Genomic DNA, 18811 nt, shown 5'->3' on the forward strand with positions numbered 1-18811 from the left:
GGATACAGCAGATTTTCTGCTTCTTGGTGTGTGCATAAGACTCTCTCCCTCCTCTCTGAGGTGAACCTGGACCCTGGCAGAACCTTCTGCCCTTCCTAGCTTCTGGAGTCCCAGACTGGGCTCTCCAGCCACCATGTCTAGCTGGAGGGGTGGGAAAGGGGGAGGAGGGAAGAGTGATGTTCTCAGTGTCCATGAGTTACCGCTCTTGTCCAGTCAGGCTGCTCATCTTTTCCCTTTCTTCCCTCATCCCATGGGACTTGGAATCTGAAGTACATCTGAAGTGCAAACCCCCAAACACGGAAATGCACTGTAATACATCCTGTGTGTATTAGGAAGATGAACATCAGAGAAGCTTTGCCTGGGACTGCCGGGGTTGGTGCAGAAGAAGGATGAGCTGCTGCAGGTACCTTATAGAGAGGGTGCTGGAGTTTGGGGCCTAGTTCAATACATCTGACATGAAATAAATGTGCTCTCTCCACTGGTCTGTGATTCATGTGGAACAGCATCCAGCTCCAGACACAGTGCAATGGCTCAGAAGGAGAAACAGAGAGGAAGGAAGGGTCACAGATTGCAACAGGGAAAAAGGATTGGGGTTGCACTGGGCATACAAAGAGAATTAGATGCCAGTTTTGTGTGCTTTGGGTCCCTGTTGTCATGAAGTCCAGAGTCACAAGTCAGGTCCACAGTCTCACTTCTGGGCTCTGCCAGCAACTTTCTCATAAACTACGAATGTTTCAAGGTGTAACTGCCCCCTTCCATCTCTATAGCATAAGAGGGAGGAGGAAGAACCTACAACCAAATCCCTTAGCACTTTGAATACAGCTCTGCTCTTTCCAGTACACCAAGTTCACCATCATTTAAACTTCTGAAGTCTTGGAAAGGAAGAGATGAGCTTTTGAACTTAGATGTGGTGAAAGCCCTCATCCATGGCTTTGGCTTCTGAATGGTGGGTGAAGAGCAGCTCTTTGTTTCATTAGAAATCCAGATACCAAGGTAGGCTGTTAGAGCACACAACTCCTCGGGGCTGCCTTTGTTGCAACCCTACAGATACAACAGCATCTGTCTGGCTTGTTTGGTTCTTCTCTCTTTTCAAATGACAAATGATATGTTGCATCTGTGTAAGTGATACATAAAAGCAGAGCATAAAGAGCATATAGCATATTTCTGTGATTTTGCAGGAGCAATAAAACTTGTGTGCTGAGAATGGCTTCTTTTGGGTATCTTTTTACAAAAGCTGTTAGTACTGTCCTTCCTTCCACATGAAAAGCTGCACAGTCATGGCTATTATACCATGCAGGATTAACTTTAAGTGTAACACTGATTTTGCAAAGGTTTGTGGTGTTGAGCTTTCTGCAAAGTCTACTACCTAAGTACTGAAGCACTCTTCTCATTTACATAATCTAATTGTTACAGGCGTTAACAATTACTCTCTCTTCCAAATCCTCTATCTGATCTCCACAAGGCAAATTTTGTCAGAGCAATTAAATAGGAACCCATTAGATGTAGGCAGAAGGAGAAAAAAAAAAAAGGCAAAAAAATGATCAGAGTTTCTCAGCAGAGTTTGTGACTCTTTAACCACAATGCAGAGCTGGTTCAGATTCTATTTCCTTCTTTGGTTTTGTCCCTAATAGCTGTGGAGACAAAGAAATGTCAGCAGAAGCGAGTGTTTCACTTGCTCACTTTCTGACCGCAGCTTGCTCTACAGTCTGTGTTATTTGCTCTCTGCTGTGCATGCTGGAAGGAAAGGAAAATTAGTGCAAAAACTGCTGCATCCAGATGCGGAGTCCTCAGTACAGGAGAGACAGACCTGTTGCAGCGCTTCCAGAGGAGGGCCACAAAAATGATCCAAGGGATGGAACACCTCCCCTGTGAGGACAGACTGAGTTGAGTTAGGGCTGTTCAGCTGGGAAAAGAGAAGACTCTGGGGAGAACTGAGAGCAGCCTTTCAGTATCTAAATGGGGACTGTAAGAAGGGAGGGAACAAACTCTGTAGCAGGGTCTGTGGTGACAGGACAGGGGAGGTGGTTTTAAACTAGCACAGGAGATTGAGACCAGATATAAGGAAGAAGTTTTTATGATAAGGCTGGTGAGACACTGGAACAGGTTGCCCAGAGAGGCGGTGGATGCACCATCCCTGGAGACATTCAAAGTCAGGCTGGATAGGGCTCTAAGCAATGTGATGCAGCTGTAGGTGTCCCTGCTCAATGCAGGGGAGTTGGACTAGGTGTACTTTAAGGGTCTCTTCCAATTCAAATAGTTCTATGATTCAGTGAAGGAGAAACAAGGCAGCTCAAACAAGGCAAAGACCACTGTGGGTGTAGCAGGGTAAAGAGAAGCAGGGTGCCAAGCTGAGATGGTGATGATTTGGCCAATTGAGAAGTGAGGTACTCCTTAGAGAAATCAAAACCCTCTCAGTGTTTCCTACTCCCGCTCCTTATATTCCTGCCTGGAAACCTCAAGTGAAGGGTCATGTTTGGGTGATGGTGGAGAAAACTGTAAGCAGAGAACTCCACAGAGAAGTGTGGACAGCAAAGGCAAGGGTGACTCTCTGGGGGCTGAGGAGCACTCCTGGCTTCCTCTGCATTCTCACCAACCTCCTTGTAACCCCCCAAGGAAAGATGAGAGAAGGCTGGTAAATTAAGCTGCGAGAAAGGAGTAGAACAACTTCTCTGGAAGCAAAAGGGTGAGGAGGCAAAAAGCAGAGTTGGGGAAATATAAATATTGTTTGCAGAGGAGGTATCAAACAGGACAATGTCAGAGCTTCCTAGGTGAAGCCTATGCAGTGCTCTGACTCAAGAGTGAGGCATAGAATGCTGCTACATATATTATATAAAAATATTCTTCTATCGGTATTTATAGAATAAGATGGTCATTTTCTGATAGCCATCAGTAGTGCCAGACTCTGAATTAAAATACTTGAAGGTGGTAATAAAAATATCTCCTTTTCCTTTTGGCAAAACTTCACCTTGAGCAAACTTGGTAAAAATAGTGATGCTGTTAGTCATTTTCTATTTTGTTTCTATCACCCAACAGGAAAATAGCACCAAAAATTTCAACCTTTTTCTTTATCACTCTAACAGAATTATGGGTGCTTGCAGTGCTGTTTTTGGAGACTGAAAATAATAATCATAATAATAATCTTTGCTTAGTGTAAATTTACAAAATATATTCAACAATAACATTTTATAGATTTTTAATTTTTTCTTAATTCTATGAAGGTGGTGCTACGTCCTTTAACCACATTGGCTGTCGTATCTCATTCTTCTCCTCTTGATTCCAGATAAATGCTTTCCAGAGATTCCTGCTGAATTAAGATACTGAGGCAGATCTGAATTTGCTGTGCACAGGCAGGAGATGTCACTGCTGAAGTACTACTGAAGTATCTATCCACTAGAAACAGATGACTGGGAGATGACATCACTGAGAATTGTTTTACAGTGTTGAGCCATGAGACTTTTTAAAATACAAGGGAGGTTGGGTGCATGAGGAAAATGATAGCTGTTAGAAGCAGAAATGAAAGGGAAGTTTTAATACGACTGCATTAAATATGCACATCAATGTCTAATGAAATAATTTAGAGAATATATATTTATATTTATTAAAACCTACGCTGGAAGAGTAAGGCAGGGTTAGAAACATTCGTTGAGTCTTGGATGTCCTTTAAACCACAACAACAGAGAAAATCCCATCTCAGTGCTAAGGAAAGGCCATGTGTTGGAGGAGAGGTATTGTCCAGATTTATTCCACAACATGCAGCACTAATTAGTATGTTTCTATGCATTCTCTGCAGGAGGGGAGGAGTGAAAGACCTCCAGAGGATAATCCAGATCTTATGCTAATTTTGAAGTAATTTAGTCTAAGACTGGAATTGCTCTCTGGGGGGATCTCTTGTTTCACTGACTTCTGAGGAAATGTTAAATTAATTAGGTGCACCTGACTTAGTTGGACAAGTCTGGGCCTAAATGATGGGGTTTTCATAGAATCATTGAGGTTGGAAAAGACCACTGAGATCATCAACCCCAACCCATCCCCACCATGCCTACTGGCAATGTCCATCAGTGCCACATCTACCCTCTTCTTGAACATCTCCAGAGACAGTGACTCCACTACCTCCCTGGGCAGCATCTGCCAGGGCCTCATCACTTCTTCTGAAAATATTTTTTTTTTCCTAATATCAAACCAGAACCTTTCTTTCATTGAAATGGTGCTACCAGCGCATGCTGGGCCCTGTCCAATGAAAGCATCTAGTGTCACATGGTTTCCCAAAGGGTGACGTTTGTGATTACAAGCGACATGCACCTATTGATGGAGAACAAATTTTTGGTTGAAAATTTAGGACTGAGACCTTTTGCTCTTTTAGCAGATGCTTAATGAGCTTCCTTGAATGTTGAAGGGACTGTCACTAAAATGGCTGGATGTGTAGAGCCAGGGTGCAGCCAGCTCAGCCTGAGAACTGCTGGTGGTCTGGAGTTAAGTTGTACTGCAGTTGTGAAAGCTGGCACAGCCAGGATTAAGACTGGTGATATGAAAATAGCAGTGAAAACACTTGTTCTTTGCTGTGTGTCAGCAGCAGTGACAGCTGTAGAGATCTGCCCTACTGTAACCAGTTACTGGTGGTTACCTTGAAGAAGATGCCCCATCCCTGGAGACTTTCAAAGCGAGGCTGAATCAGGGCCTGGGCAACCTGATCTAGCTGTGGTATCCCTGTTCCTTGCAGGGGAGTTGGACTAGCTGGCCTTCAGAGGACCCTTCCAACTCTAAGGATGCTATGATTCTAAGATTTCTGTCTGCATATGGATGCCATTGGGTCAGATTTGATGGAGGTTTTACCAGTCCCTCTTGTGCCCAGGTTGTTTGTGTTGCCTCCTTATTCCTATCCTTCTGAAATGCTAGACTAGCTCCCCCTCCTGGTTGTGTGTTTTGGTTTTATGTAGCTTTACCCCAGGGGAAATCAGCAACTCTCACCAAACCTCCTAGGTTTCTAAATGAAAGACATGGGTGGAGGAAGCATCAGTGAAACCTCACTATTCTCACTTATACTCTGTCTCAGGATTTCTGTTCTGCTGTATGGTTCTAAACAATGGTACTTACCTTTCTGTTCACGGATCCAGAGACAACGGATCCCTACTGCAATAGGGATGAATTCTGCTATTTTCCACATGCATTTTTACAGGTATCTGCTCTATTACTACAAGCTACTTAAACAAGACTTTCTTCTTTCAGGGCCTGAAAACAGCACAGCAAAATGCTAATTTCTATTTTTTTTTTTTTTTTTTTTGGTAACTTCAGTCATCTTTCTGTATTTCAGGGCTGGAATATAATCATAGAAGTTAACGTAGCTCTTCACATTGTTCTTCTTTCTGTAAGCACAGCTTCATAATGGAGATTTAGTGGGCTGTAAACAGGATGTCGTATGGTGCTCTCTGTCAAAAATTGATGATGGCAATGAAGATTAAATTATTCTTCCATGAAAACGCAGCACATATACAGAGATGTTTGCAAGCAGGCTTAAAATAGGCCATTCCCTGGGGACAGTCTGCAGTTCGCTGCCTGCCCCCCACTCCTGGCCCTGGTTTGCCACCAAGGGGAGCTGCATGTAATGCCTGCCAAGGAGGCTTTTGTTCCCAGCCTTCCAGGTGGGGGAAGCTGAGCACATCCCATCCGAATAACCTGATGCTCAGCTACCTGTGGTGAGCTCCCAGAGCTCAGATTTGCTCTGCTGGCTGTCTTTAGCCACCCATACTTGTCAGAGCTCTGAGCTCTGTGTCTGTGGGAATTCGCTGTGTATTCAGCTCTGAGTATTTGAGAGGGATGGATGAAGAGAGAAGAGGGATATTCCACAGTTGAAAACTGAAAACCTGCAGCATATCTATAGGAGGAAGGCCTCCACTTTGTCATCTGCTTTTGGATTTTTTTACGCCTGGATACGGCACAGAGGTGTCAGTGAGAGGACAATATACTGTTTTCTGAGACAGGTTTGCAGCTGATGCTGGCTAGTATAGATGGCCTGGTGTGCCGAGCAAAGCTGTTTCACATGAGGCTTTCTGTAATGCAGCTCCTGGCTGTTCCTAATTCACGTTTTGGCAGTAGGTGGCTGTCTGCCTCTGCAGAGGCTCAACCCAGCCCAGTATTCCCCAGGCAGCTTGCTTCTCCATTCCCCAGACCTGTTTTCCATATCGAGCTCAGTGAAGATGTAAATATTAAGCAGAAGATTTCATGCCTTCCACAAGGGCTCCACTTTCTCAGTGAATTCATTCTTGGTACCAGAAAGAAAATGAGGAAAATATCTCTTGTATAGAAGATGTCATTGTGCCCACTTAGTCCCATGTGGGAGAACTGCTACCTGTATTCTCTCCTCATAACCTTTGTCTTCTCGCAGCTCCATCAGTTATCAGTTAGGATATTGGAAAGCATCAGCTTTGGGGATTTTACATTTTTGAACATTATTCTGAGGCTAGTGAGTTGGCTTGATTTCCTCCCCCTCCCCCTGTCATATCCGTATTCATACCCTGTGCATCTTCTCATGTGAATCCCCTTGTGGGAGATCTGTGTAGCTGTACAATCCTGCGAGCAGTCCAGACCTGGTAAAGCACAGCTTCCCTCTCATTTTTCATAGAATCACAGAATCACCAAGGTTAGAAAAGACCTACAGGATCGTGCAGTCTAACCATCTACCCATCACCAACAGTTCTCATTAGACCATGTCCCTCAACACAATGGCCAAATGTTTCTTGAACACCTCCAGGGTCAGTGACTCCACCACCTCCCTGGGCATCCTATTCCATTGCCTGACCACTCTTTCAGAGAAGTACTGCTTCCTAACGTCCAGCCTGAATCTCCCCTGATGCAGCTTGAAGCCATTCCCTCTAGTCCTATCGCCAGTTACATGAGAGAAGAGGCTGACCCCCAGCTCACAACAACCTCCCTTCAGGTAGTTATAGAGAGCAATAAGGTCTTCCCTGAGTCCCCTCTTCTCCAGACTGAAGCCTGATGTCTAAGAATATAGCATGTTTCTGTATGCTCAGAATATATGAACTCACTGAAGCAGAAGGGGAAAAAGAGTACAGGCACAGTGCTGGACCTTTGACACTTGTGAATGTATAAACCAATGCACATCTGACATTTTACCTTCCCTGGGAGGATTTGGAGAACCCATTGCTGCATGAAGCTGCAGTGTTATGTGCTATGTAAAACCCATCTTGTCCTGTCTCTTCTCCAAGATCCCTTCTTCAATTACTTGTGTATTTCATGGGGAAAATTGCTACCCTGATGCATTTATTCTTTCAGTGAGCAGTGAACGTCGTTGTTGTTGTTCCCCATCTCAGAAATTAGTTAGATAAATTACTTTAGCTAAGTTAATCAAACTAGCACAGCATGCAAGCATGTCTCTCTATTTTATTCTGTTGGCTGGATGTTGCCAGCGCTGGTGTTGGGGCAGGGGTGGCCTAACCTTCTGAAGGGAAGAGAACCTAGCAGGGCTTCCCAGGTTTGCCTTTCAAATATGTTTGTCTTTCTACATGCACTCCAACTCTGCATCAGTGTAGATGCATAATATTTCTGGTATTGCTGTTCTTTGACATGAGATGTGGAGATTTTAATGATGGTTTTTGCTTTTCCACTTTTACTGGAGAGAGCTGGTGACAGAGCATTAGTCATCACAGACTCGCTGGAAGATAGAGTAAGGTCAGAATAACCTCCTGTGCTTCTATGAGCATTGTCCAGCATGCTGCATGCTTCCATGCTACATGATGGGGAACTGTCTGTACTTCTGTTAATCCTTCACCACTGACACACTTTGACGTTTTTCTCTTCTGGTCACCACACTGAGATCTCTTCCATGGCTCCAACATGCGTATTTCACTTTTCTGGTTTCAGTGCAGCAAACTGATTAAGTCCTGCAAGCTCAAGGGGATTTGATCCAGGCTTATAAATACCTGAGGTGTGGGGGGCATAGTGGCGAGGATGGTCTCATTTCAGTAGTGCGTGGGGACAGGAGTAGGAGAAATGGGCTGAAACTTCAGCATAGGAAGTTCTGCACGAATGTGCACAAGAACTTCTTTATGGTGAGGGTGATGGAGCACTGGAACAGGCTGCCCAGGGAGGTGGAGTCTCCTTCTCTGGAGATATTTAAGACCTGCCTGGACGCCTACCTGTGTGACGTGGTGTAGGCAACCTGCTTTGGCAGGGGGGTTGGACTCGATGATCTCTGGAGGTCCCTTCCAACCCCTACAATTCTGTGATTCTGTGATTCTCTGCCTGGAGGATGGATGCAGGTACGGAACAGAACCCCTTTGTGATAAAGTCCTCTCAGTCCTGATGCGGATCAGGGATATGCCAACTCCAAGCCCAGGAATGAGTATCTGTGGGCGTTGGATATATATCAGACTTGTAGGCAGCCCGTGGAAAGAGGATGTGAGCTTCCACCATGTTGCCTCTGTACGTTTCTTTTTTTCTGGTGAAAAGGTGATCCATGTTTGGAACACATCTACTGTCCAGCCCTTGTTTCTAGCCATGCTGGTACATCACAGAATCATAAAATCCTTAGAGTTGGGATGGACCTCTGAGGGACATCTAGTCCAATTCCCCTGCAATGAACAGGAATATGCACAGCTAAATCAGGTTGCCAGGACCTCATCCAGCCTCACCTTGGAGATCTGCAGGAATGGGGCATCAACCACAACACCAGGCAACCTGGTCCAGTGCCTCACCACCCTCACGGTAAAAGACTTTTCCTTATATCTAACCTAAATCTATCCTCCTTGAGCTTGAAGACATTTCTCTTTGTTCTATCACCACAGATTTTTATATCTTCTTTCAGAAACACATTTCCGTACATAGATGCCTGTGGGCCTGTGGTGGGACCTCCTCGTTTAAATCCCACTCATAGCTAAGTGCTGGTTCTAACACCATTTTACCATAGCTGCCTCCTTCTGAGTAAAAATCCAATCTGGACGGACTATTTAGTAGTCTGCACATTAGTACTGACAATTTTTGTAATGTCTGTGCAGAGCAGATAGTAATAGCAATAGAAAATAAACAGTTCTATGTTTCCAGATAAACTTGTCTGTATTTCTTCACCCATTTGCAGAGTGGCAGAGCACTGGAACACACTGTCTAGACTGATTGTGGAGACTCCTTCTCTGGAGATAGTCAAGACCTGTCTGGATGCCTACCTGTGCAGCCTGCTGTAGGGACCCTGCTTTAGCAGAGAGGTTGAACTCAATGATCTCTAGAGGTCCCTTCCAACCCCTACAATTCTGTGAGTCTGTGAGAATTTAATTGAGCTGGGAATCTTTGCCACTGAATCTCCAAGAAAGATCCTTACACCTCAAAGTGCAGGACCACCTGAAGTTTTAGAAATGCTTCCATGTCTTCATCTACTAGCAAACTATTCAGGAGGCACAACTCAGGTGGTAGCATGGCTACTGCTTATACTGATAGCAGTTTGAGGGAGTTTACATTTCCTTCTGGATTTTCCAGGTCATCAGTAGAGAAGTCAGTTCTGCAACATGATTAAATCAGGTAATATTTTATTTAATAAATCATCTTCCCTCTAGAATAAGTAAGTCATTTAAGTGGTCTTGTCTAGACTTGTAATTGAAATCCCTCTGGAATTTGGCTAAGAAAAGTTATTGGCCATACTAAAAGGCAGTGACTTTGCATCTAAGCAATGTGCAAGACAGCTGAACCTCCAAACACAGAGTTGTAGACTACTTGTCTGAACAAGTATTGCTTTCAAATGAACCATATTTTTCTTTTCCTTTCTTGGACGTGGCAATCAGTGAAAAAGAATCCTAACAACTAATTCAAACCCCTCCTACCCTGAAGGGATAATAGCAGAAAATATGAAATTAGTTGCTTTAACAGTAACTTAACAGTTGGAGCTGCAACTGGAGACTGCTGTCCTTCACCTGCCTCATGTCACAAATGAATGGCCTACATTAAATTTCTGGAAAAAAAAAATAAAATTGCTCTGTAATGGTAGTAATGGGGATAAGTAAGGAGTAAGGACTACTCACTACAGAACATCTGCCCAGACACGAGCAAACTCAGAGATATGAGGGAAGACAACAAGAATAGTCTTGAAATTGGGATTTTTATGCATGTTTCAGATTTCTTTTTCTTATATTATTCTATATATTTCAGATAAACAAGAAAAAAATATGGGTAGTTATCTATATAAAGCATCCAACCTTTATCTCCTACTCATCTCTAATATTTGTTATGTCTCTTTCTTTATAGATGTGATGCTGAACTTCTAGTAACTTAGTCATCATCAGTATCTATTCCAAGCCTAGGAGGAAGTGGTTGAGAGGAGATATTCTTTCTCTACTAATCTCAAAAGAAAAGACCATGAATAATTTTACAAGCTTCTAATAGATTGGACTGCAAAATCACATACAGTGGAAAACATCTTATTGCTTCTCTGTACTTTCAAAGATTTATGTATTTATTAATATCAGAAACTGAATAAAAGCCATAATCTCTGTTGCCTTGTTACAGTCCCTTCCCACAGCCCAATGAAGAAATCTTTCTCTGGGTTCCTCTGTTCATTAGTATAAACCTAGTGAATAAATTAATCTGCACTACAAAGACACTAAAACAGCTGGGATGTCACTCCTAATAACCCTCTACTATTTGTATGTGTGGTGGTCTTAGAGAAGTAGAAAGGGAGATAAATATATCTCTTCTCATCAGTGCCGGTTATATTTGGAAGACCTCATGTGATGTAAATTTCCATTGTTAAATCATTGCAGAGAAAAAATAAAACAAAACAAAAAAAGCCTTGCAGGCTCTCAACCTCTGCAATGCTGATGGGAAATCATGGTATCCCACAGTAGTTTGGGAGTCAGTGTGCCCTTCTGGAAAGTACAGATACATTCTCCAACCAAATGAGAATTATCTTTCACAGTTGAGTTGCTCTTGAACCTCACTGAACCTGATAAGCAAGTCTATATTTAGGGTAACATAGGTTGTTAAATGAACTACCAAACCTGTGCTGAGTTAATGGCAAATGTGTAACAGAAAATGTCAAAAGAAAGTGGATCACAAGACTGATGCCTCAAACATAATTACCTTTTGCTTGCTCCAGATCTCACATTTTACTATAAATATGAAAGCCATGAGTTTTTGTTGCTATTGGTTTTGAATTAAATAAAACAAGCTCGCAAAGGGAGCATCTCCTTTTGGTGAGGTGTCTCTAAAATCTCCTTTTCATTCTGGAGCTAACAGATAGCATAGCCAGTGCTTTGTTCTTTCTTTTAAATATTGCTGTTTCATTCACACTCTCTTGTCGGTGCTCAGTCGAGTTAGAGAGCTCTCTTAGTTTCTTGTAGCATCAGAATAGTCTGTCTTTATTGTGTTCAGCATACATCTTATATACCATTCACTTACAAGCAAGACATTCCTGTTCCTCAAACAGTTCCTCTAATCAGTTAATTGGTCCCAGCTTCTCCCAAACAACAGTGATAAAGGATGAAAGGTTTCTGAAGAATAACAGGATTAACAATGCATATCAATGGAACTTCCTGTCTACCCTCAGAAGCAAACAGACACTTCTTGCTCTTGGTCTCACACACTGGTCTTCCAGGGTTTCACAGTTATAAGGTCTACCAAAGAATCTGATAAGCTCTTTGGTGACTTGCTCACAGTTACATCTACCCCCACACTCTCTTGCACTAGGAAGACCTAGATAAAGTGCAATTGATTCCTTGCTTCTATCTGCAGCAAATTATCTCACTAAAAATGTTAATTTTGACCCATTCATGCTCAGGTGAGAAAGTACAGTTTACAGCTGCTTACGTGAGATGTGATATCATCAAACTTCTTTATCTCTGAGGCTTATTATGAACACCAAGGGTCTTTATTGGAAATTTTTCCCCAGGCATCACATTGTCCTACTCTGTTAGGTACCTGTGTGACTGTAACAAGGACAGTCATATGAAAGACATATTCATACGTGTGCAAAGTCCAGTGTGGATGTGGCAATGTGGTTCACCACAGATCTGATCCAGAGTCTACAGTATGCCACCTCACTGCTGGTCTTTGAAATTTTGTCAAAGATCAATTCAGAGAAGCCCCACAAAACATGTCACAGGAGAAATAAGCATCACAGTCAATTGCCATTACTTTGTTAGGGGTCACACGTAAGACTACTATTAAGTCATTTGTATGTGGAAAATAAATCTGGACAGGCTGACTCCATTCCCTATTTTTTATGGCAGCAGAGTGTTCTACTTTGCAGTTTAGGATATCAGTTTCTGAGAATTCCAACATTTCCTTCAAAAGATGATTCTAAATGTTCACACTGTGGATTGTGCTGACATTCAGCAATCCCACTGAGTCCCACAGATATTGTGCGCAAACAGAGAACACTGACTCCTAAAGAAAAGCAACAAAAATGGAGGTGACTAAAGTGGGAAGGGGGAGCAATAAGGTGGGAAGGACTAGTTGTGGTTCAGAGTAGCTGTAATTTTCTTTCAAATATAAAAGCTTAATCTAAAAATTAAGTATCTGAATCCTCCAGAAACTCGGTTAGTTCTAACCCAGATTGAGTTGAATTGCCATTGGAGGTGCCCATCTTTCACCACTAACTATTAAAATAATCCTAGGCTTGGTATGAAAGAGTTAAAAAATACTTCAAGCATTTGAACATTAACAAATTAATCCCACCCTAGTGATGCCAGTCAGAATAACAACATCCAGATTTTTGCGGACCAGGAAGCTCTTTCTTGAGGAGGTCAACATTGTTAGTCCTTTCCAAGCCAAGGGAGATGAAGCATAGCAAAGTAACTGGCCCAACATTACTCAGTCAGTGATGGAAGTGGCAGGAATATAATCCAGACCTCCTTCATTCCAACCCAATGAACTTCAGGCAGATCACTAAACATCACTATCTTCATTTTTGGAGGGCAAAAGCTGACCCTGATACAAAGGAACAGTCCCAAACTTGGGCCTCATACGTGGGCTGTCAGTGCCCCAGCTCAGAGTCTCTGAGGATTCTTCCATTCTTCACATTGTCCACCTTGGACTTCCGGAGGGCGGACTTCAACCTCCTCAGGACTATGGTTGAGAGGGCCCCCTGGGGAGTATCTTTGGAGAGTGTGGGAGCCCAGGAAGGTTGGGAATACTTTAAGGAAATTGTCCTAAAGGCGCAGGAGCTGACTGTCCCAAAATCGCGAAAGATGAGCCGACGGGTGAGGAGGCCGGGCTGGCTGACCAGAGACCTTTGGCTTGATCTAAAGAACAAAAAGAGAGTTTACGATCTCTGGAAGAATGGGGGAGCTACTTATGAGGATTACAGGTTTGTAGTGAGGCTGTGCAGGGAGAAAATTAGGAAGGCCAAGGCGCAGCTAGAACTGAGCTTGGCTTCTAAGGTTAAGGAGAATAGTAAATGTTTTTATAAACACATCAATACCAAGAGGAAGGCTAAGGAAAATCCCCATCCCTTGTTGGATTCTGAGGGCAACTTGGTCACTGAGGATCGGGACAAGGCTGAGGTACTTAATACCTTCTTTGCCTCGGTCTTCAATAGTTATGCTTGTAACTCCCTGGGAACGCAGCCCCCTACACTGGTAGACGGGAAGGGGGAACCAAAAGAGCCTTGCGTGATCCGTGATGAGATGGTCCTGGATCTACTTAGAAAGCTGAATGTTTATAAGTCCATGGGGCCGGATGGGTTGCACCCTAGAGTTCTGAGGGAGTTGGCGGATGTGGTTGCCAAACCACTGTCCATAATTTTTCAGCAGTCTTGGCTGACTGGGGATGTCCCGGTGGATTGGAGACTGGCAAATGTGACGCCTATCTTCAAAAAGGGCCGGAAAGATGATCCTGGCAGCTACAGGCCCATCAGTCTCACCTCGGTGCCTGGGAAGGTTATGGAAAGGATAATCTCAGGTATCATCATGGACGAACTAAAGGTCAGCCATGGGATCGGGCCTAGTCAGCATGGGTTTATGAATGGTAGATCCTGCCTGACTAACCTGATTTCATTCTATGACAAGGTGACCCGCTTAGTAGATGAGGGAAAGGCTGTCGACGTGGTCTACCTGGACTTCAGTAAGGCCTTTGACACTGTCCCCCATAACATTCTGGTAGAGAAGCTGGCTGCCCGTGGTTTGGATGGGTGCACGCTCCGCTGGGTGAAGAACTGGTTGGATGGCCGGGCCCAGAGAGTTGTGGTCAATGGAGTGGAATCCAGTTGGCGGCCGGTCACAAGTGGCGTCCCCCAGGGCTCGGTGCTTGGGCCACTTCTGTTTAACATCTTCATTGATGATTTGGATGAGGGGATTGAGTGCACCCTCAGTAAGTTCGCAGACGACACTAAGCTGGGAGGGAGTGTTGATCTGCCTGAGGGGAGAAGGGCACTACAGAGAGACCTGGATAGACTTGATCGATGGGCCAAGGTTAATGGAATGAGTTTCAACAGGGCCAAGTGTCGGGTCCTGCATTTTGGTCATAACAACCCCAGGCAATCCTACAGGCTTGGGGAGGTGTGGCTGGAAAGCTCCCAGACGGAAAGGGACCTTGGTGTGCTGATGGACAGTCGGCTGAATATGAGCCAGCAGTGTGCCCAGGTGGCCAAGAAGGCCAATGGCATCCTGGCTTGTATCAGGAATGGTGTGGTGAGCAGGACTAAGGAAGTCATCCTGCCCCTGTACTCAGCATTGGTGAGGCCTCACCTCGAGTACTGTGTCCAGTTTTGGGCACCTCAGCACAAGAAGGACATGGAGGTACTGGAGCAGGTCCAGAGAAGGGCAACGAGGCTTGTTAAGGGCTTGGAGAATCAGCCCTATGAGGAGAGACTAAGGAAGCTGGGGCTGTTTAGTCTGAGGAAGAGGAGGCTGAGGGGAGACCTTATTGCTGTCTTCCAGTACCTGAAAGGTTCTTACAGTGAGAGTGGGGCAGGTCTATTCTCACTACTGACTTGTGACAGGACGAGGGGAAATGGCCTCAAGTTGCGCCAGGGCAAGTTTAGGTTGGATATTAGAAAGAACTTCTTTACAGAAAGGGTGGTTAGGTACTGGAATGGGCTCCCCAAGGAGGTGGTTGAATCGCCATCCCTGGATGTGTTTAAGAGCCGCTTGGATGTGGTACTCAGGGATATGACTTAGAAGAGGTTTGTTGTTGTGGTATTGTTTTGTGGTTGTTTTTTAAGAGATAGGCTACTGGTTAGGCTGCGGTTGGACTTGATGATCTTCAAGGTCTTTTCCAACCTGAGTAATTCTATGATTCTATGATTCTATGATTGTTATTTCTCTGCATTTCTGCATTGTTTGTTCTGTCATTTATGGGGGAAAAAACCCAAACCAATTGATTTTCTCTATAGAATTACAACTAGAACATTATGCTGAGCTGAGCATTTCTGAATTGAAGCAAATCCAACTGCAGTGGCCTTGCCATAGGCACACCCTAATTAACAGCAAAAAATTTCCATATGTTCCTCTTTCCGTGCAGACATGACTGTTCTGTGACCTAAATGCTCTGGTTTGTCTCATGTTGGAGAGTTTTCACACTGGGGGCAAATTTGTCTTGTGCCACCACCTACATCTGCTTATCTTTCAGGTTTTTATCTGCTTTTTCCCCCATCACTTTGTGGTTAGTTTTCAAAGGCATTTGATTGCTTCACCAAGTATTTTTAGCTCCTCAGTCTGTTTTCTCTTTCTTCATCCCACAGTAAAGTTATAATGCTGAATTTATGACATGGCAATTATTTTCATGGCAACAGACTGTGGCATCATAAAACATGATTATGATGACTTCACTGCAGGATCAAGCAGAAGAAACAGCCAGATTCTGGATAGTGAAATTCACCAGTCCTAGAAAGTCTTTTAGGGTTTATTTGCTGTTTATTCAGAGATATCCTTTGCTGCTATAACTATTAGCATTCTACTATGTATGTGGAGTAAAAGGTATGTGCTGTATATATATAATCCCTGTTTGCCAGGGGAGGTTGAGGTTGGATATTCTGAGTAACTTCTTCTCTGAAAGAGCAGTCAGGCACTGGAATGGGCTGCCCAGGAAGACAACAGTAATAACATATTGTTTTTGTAAACATACTAACATACAGCAAGCATTCCCAGAATACAAATCACATGAAAATGGAGGATTCCTACAACTGGACTTCTCATATCTGTGGCTCTTGTATTCCTGGCCAGTATTGGCTGTTTCGTGTAGGAGAAAATTGCAATGATATCTCTATTTATCTCTCTCTCCTTCCAGGTTCTAGTGATAGCTGCATCTGATGTGCTTCATTGTACTTGAAGATAGCATCAGTGTACCCTAACACAGCATTATATCTTTTCGGAGCCTGTGGGAAATACTGTGGATGGCCAAGCCAGACTACTCTTTTTAATGGAAGTATTTTTTTTCCTGTGCAAAGAATCTACTCTTGCTGGTGCTGTGGAGTGCATAACACAAACTGTGAGGGTTTAATGGGGTGTTTCATGAGACTCAAGCTAGCCCTCCCTCCCCCCACAGAGATGAATTTTGCTCTGATCCTCTTCTTGCTAAACCCTATGCAAATATCATATTCGACATTTCCTTTCTCTCAGCACCAAACCACCTATCTTTATTTTTTAGTAACTCCCCAAAGCCCTAATTTGCTGTGCTAGTATGAAAAATCTGACAGGAACATATGACAGCTCTGGCCAATCTCTCCCCTTAGATGTAAGTAAGACAGTTAATAACCTTTTTAGAAGGATGAGACAGAAAGCCTGTATATATCATCTCTCTGTATTAATAGGCTACATATGTGGCCCATCCACCACATGTGTCTGGGGAAAACACAGGTTTCTGATTTTTCTGTTTTCACAACACAGCTGAAGAAGATGTTGATGCCATCTCAGCCCATTACATCAGTCACCTGCAGCACCTCCCTGACCCACACCTCACAGTAACTTAAAGGGATTTGGGATTTAGATTTAAGCAGAGGTTCTTCAGATTGCAAATGTTTTGATTTTTTTGTGTATTTGGTGAAGAAAAAAAAGCAAACCAACCTACCACACCCTACTATTTAAAATAGTTACAAATGTGAGGTTTCTTAAATCAAAACTTAGATTTACTACAGATGTATTGTATCATAGGTATTCTAATAGCATACGTATCCAGTGACTAATACTACAAGGCCTTTACAAGAAAGCAGCACTGTGTAGTTTTTTGTGTGAGCTGGCCAAAGGAAAGGCAGATTCCTGGGAATGTACACCCAGAGGCATTTGACAGTGGTCCCTCCCTGGACAAAAATGAGGTAAGATACTTGGTTTCCAGCCTCCTTTTAGGGTAGTACAGCAGTCAGAGGCACCCTGGGTGCAGTCAGAGGTTTATCATCAGCCCCTGGATGTGCTGCAGTCTTGGTGTTATGCTCCTGTCAGACTGCTGGCTTGCTTTCTTCCAAGGATCTGGCAAGAATTAGGGAATGAAAAAAGAAGTGTTTCATTCAAGGAATACAAATCCAGCAAGTTATATTTAGCTAGATATCAAAAAAATATTAGCTCACATGCAAGAATGGAAACACTCCCTGAACAGAGTTCAAGAATCTTTGGCAGCCCTGCTTGGTCCAGGGCTGCTGATATCCTAAATTAACTGAAATCAGTGTGAAAGCTCACATTCATTTGTGCTCATCATCCAGCCCCACCAATGAGCAAAGTGACTTGTTACTTGCCTAGGTACCTGTGGCATAACCAATGGCTTTGTAGTGAATACAGATATTTCATCCCATGGTTTACTCATAGTAAAAAAATCCATTCATGATGTGGCTGCCTGGTTTATGAAGGCTTGGCATGGCTGGAGCTTGTATGTTTGTCAGTGATTTGTATGGTTCACCTACTAAGCACTAATTTGGGAAAGGTACAGGAGGACCGCTGGTGGAAAGCATCTGTATTTTATTTGTAATATATGAGCAGTGCAAGGGCATCCTCTGGAAATGAGGAACAAAGAGAGACAGAGGCTCACATCCCCTTCTAAGGCAGCTGGGAAATGCTGCCAATTTACAGTGTGGAGGCAGGAGGAAGCAGAGGGCTCTTAGCCCAGCGCTGGAGGCTGGTTGCCATGGATATCCCCACCTCCCATCACTGATGGAGGGGTGTGGGCAATGCTGTGGCTGGTGGCTCGCTGGGGTGCGGGATGAAGCAGACATGCTGTGAATGGAGAGAGCAGCAGCCAATAGGAGTTCAGGGACTTGAAGGAGGATGCCCCTGAAAGCAAGGCATCCTTTTTGTGGTTGTGTTGGTTTGACTGGCATGTTACCAAGCCTAGGTCTGAATTAGCTGTTCCCTGGGAGTACAAAGGGATATTACTGAGATGTCTATTTTTTTCTGTCTGAGTGCAGAATTTGGCAAGGTTGGGCTTTGAAGCTGCTGGTTCTGCCCTACAGTTGTGAGGCAGATACAGAGACAACATTTGCAATGAAATTGGCAAGGCAAGAGAGCAAGTCTGCATTCACGTGTGTAGTGCCATTCTGCTGAGTCTGGGGTGTGTTTCTCTCTCTTCAATAAGGAACCTTGTTGTAAAACTTTGTTCTTGATTCCCTTCCATATGATTTCATGAAAATGCATTAGGACAGATACAACTCACTCTCATACAAATAAAGGCATTGTGCTTACCTGTATTTGTATCTTTCTTCCTCTGCTGCTCACATGATGTGATCTCAATCCTCTTCCAATCTATTGTCTCCCTCAAACAGTGTATGCCTGTGTGAAGAAACATAAACTGCAATTATTCTCCTGTTTTGCTGAAGTAGCAGTAATGAACTCTAAGTACACTCTTCTGCAATGATATTTAATGAATACTTGTGACGAAAGGATCAAGGCTGTAA

At 43.6% G+C, this 18811-nt stretch overlaps 1 long non-coding RNA gene across 1 annotated transcript in view; it reads right to left on the reverse strand.

Annotated features, from left to right (window-relative positions):
* Positions 1-17266: 17266 nt before the first annotated feature.
* LOC140261070 (uncharacterized) overlaps positions 17267-18811 on the reverse strand; it is a 221259-nt gene continuing 219714 nt past the window's right edge. The window contains exons 2-3 of the long non-coding RNA XR_011905664.1: positions 18600-18686; positions 17267-17396 (exon numbers count right to left, since the gene is read on the reverse strand). This is a non-coding gene — a long non-coding RNA (uncharacterized lncRNA). The remainder of the gene's footprint in view (positions 17397-18599; positions 18687-18811) is intronic.

This window comes from Excalfactoria chinensis, chromosome 1 (assembly GCF_039878825.1).
Source record: "Excalfactoria chinensis isolate bCotChi1 chromosome 1, bCotChi1.hap2, whole genome shotgun sequence".
Taxonomy (NCBI): domain Eukaryota; kingdom Metazoa; phylum Chordata; class Aves; order Galliformes; family Phasianidae; genus Excalfactoria; species Excalfactoria chinensis.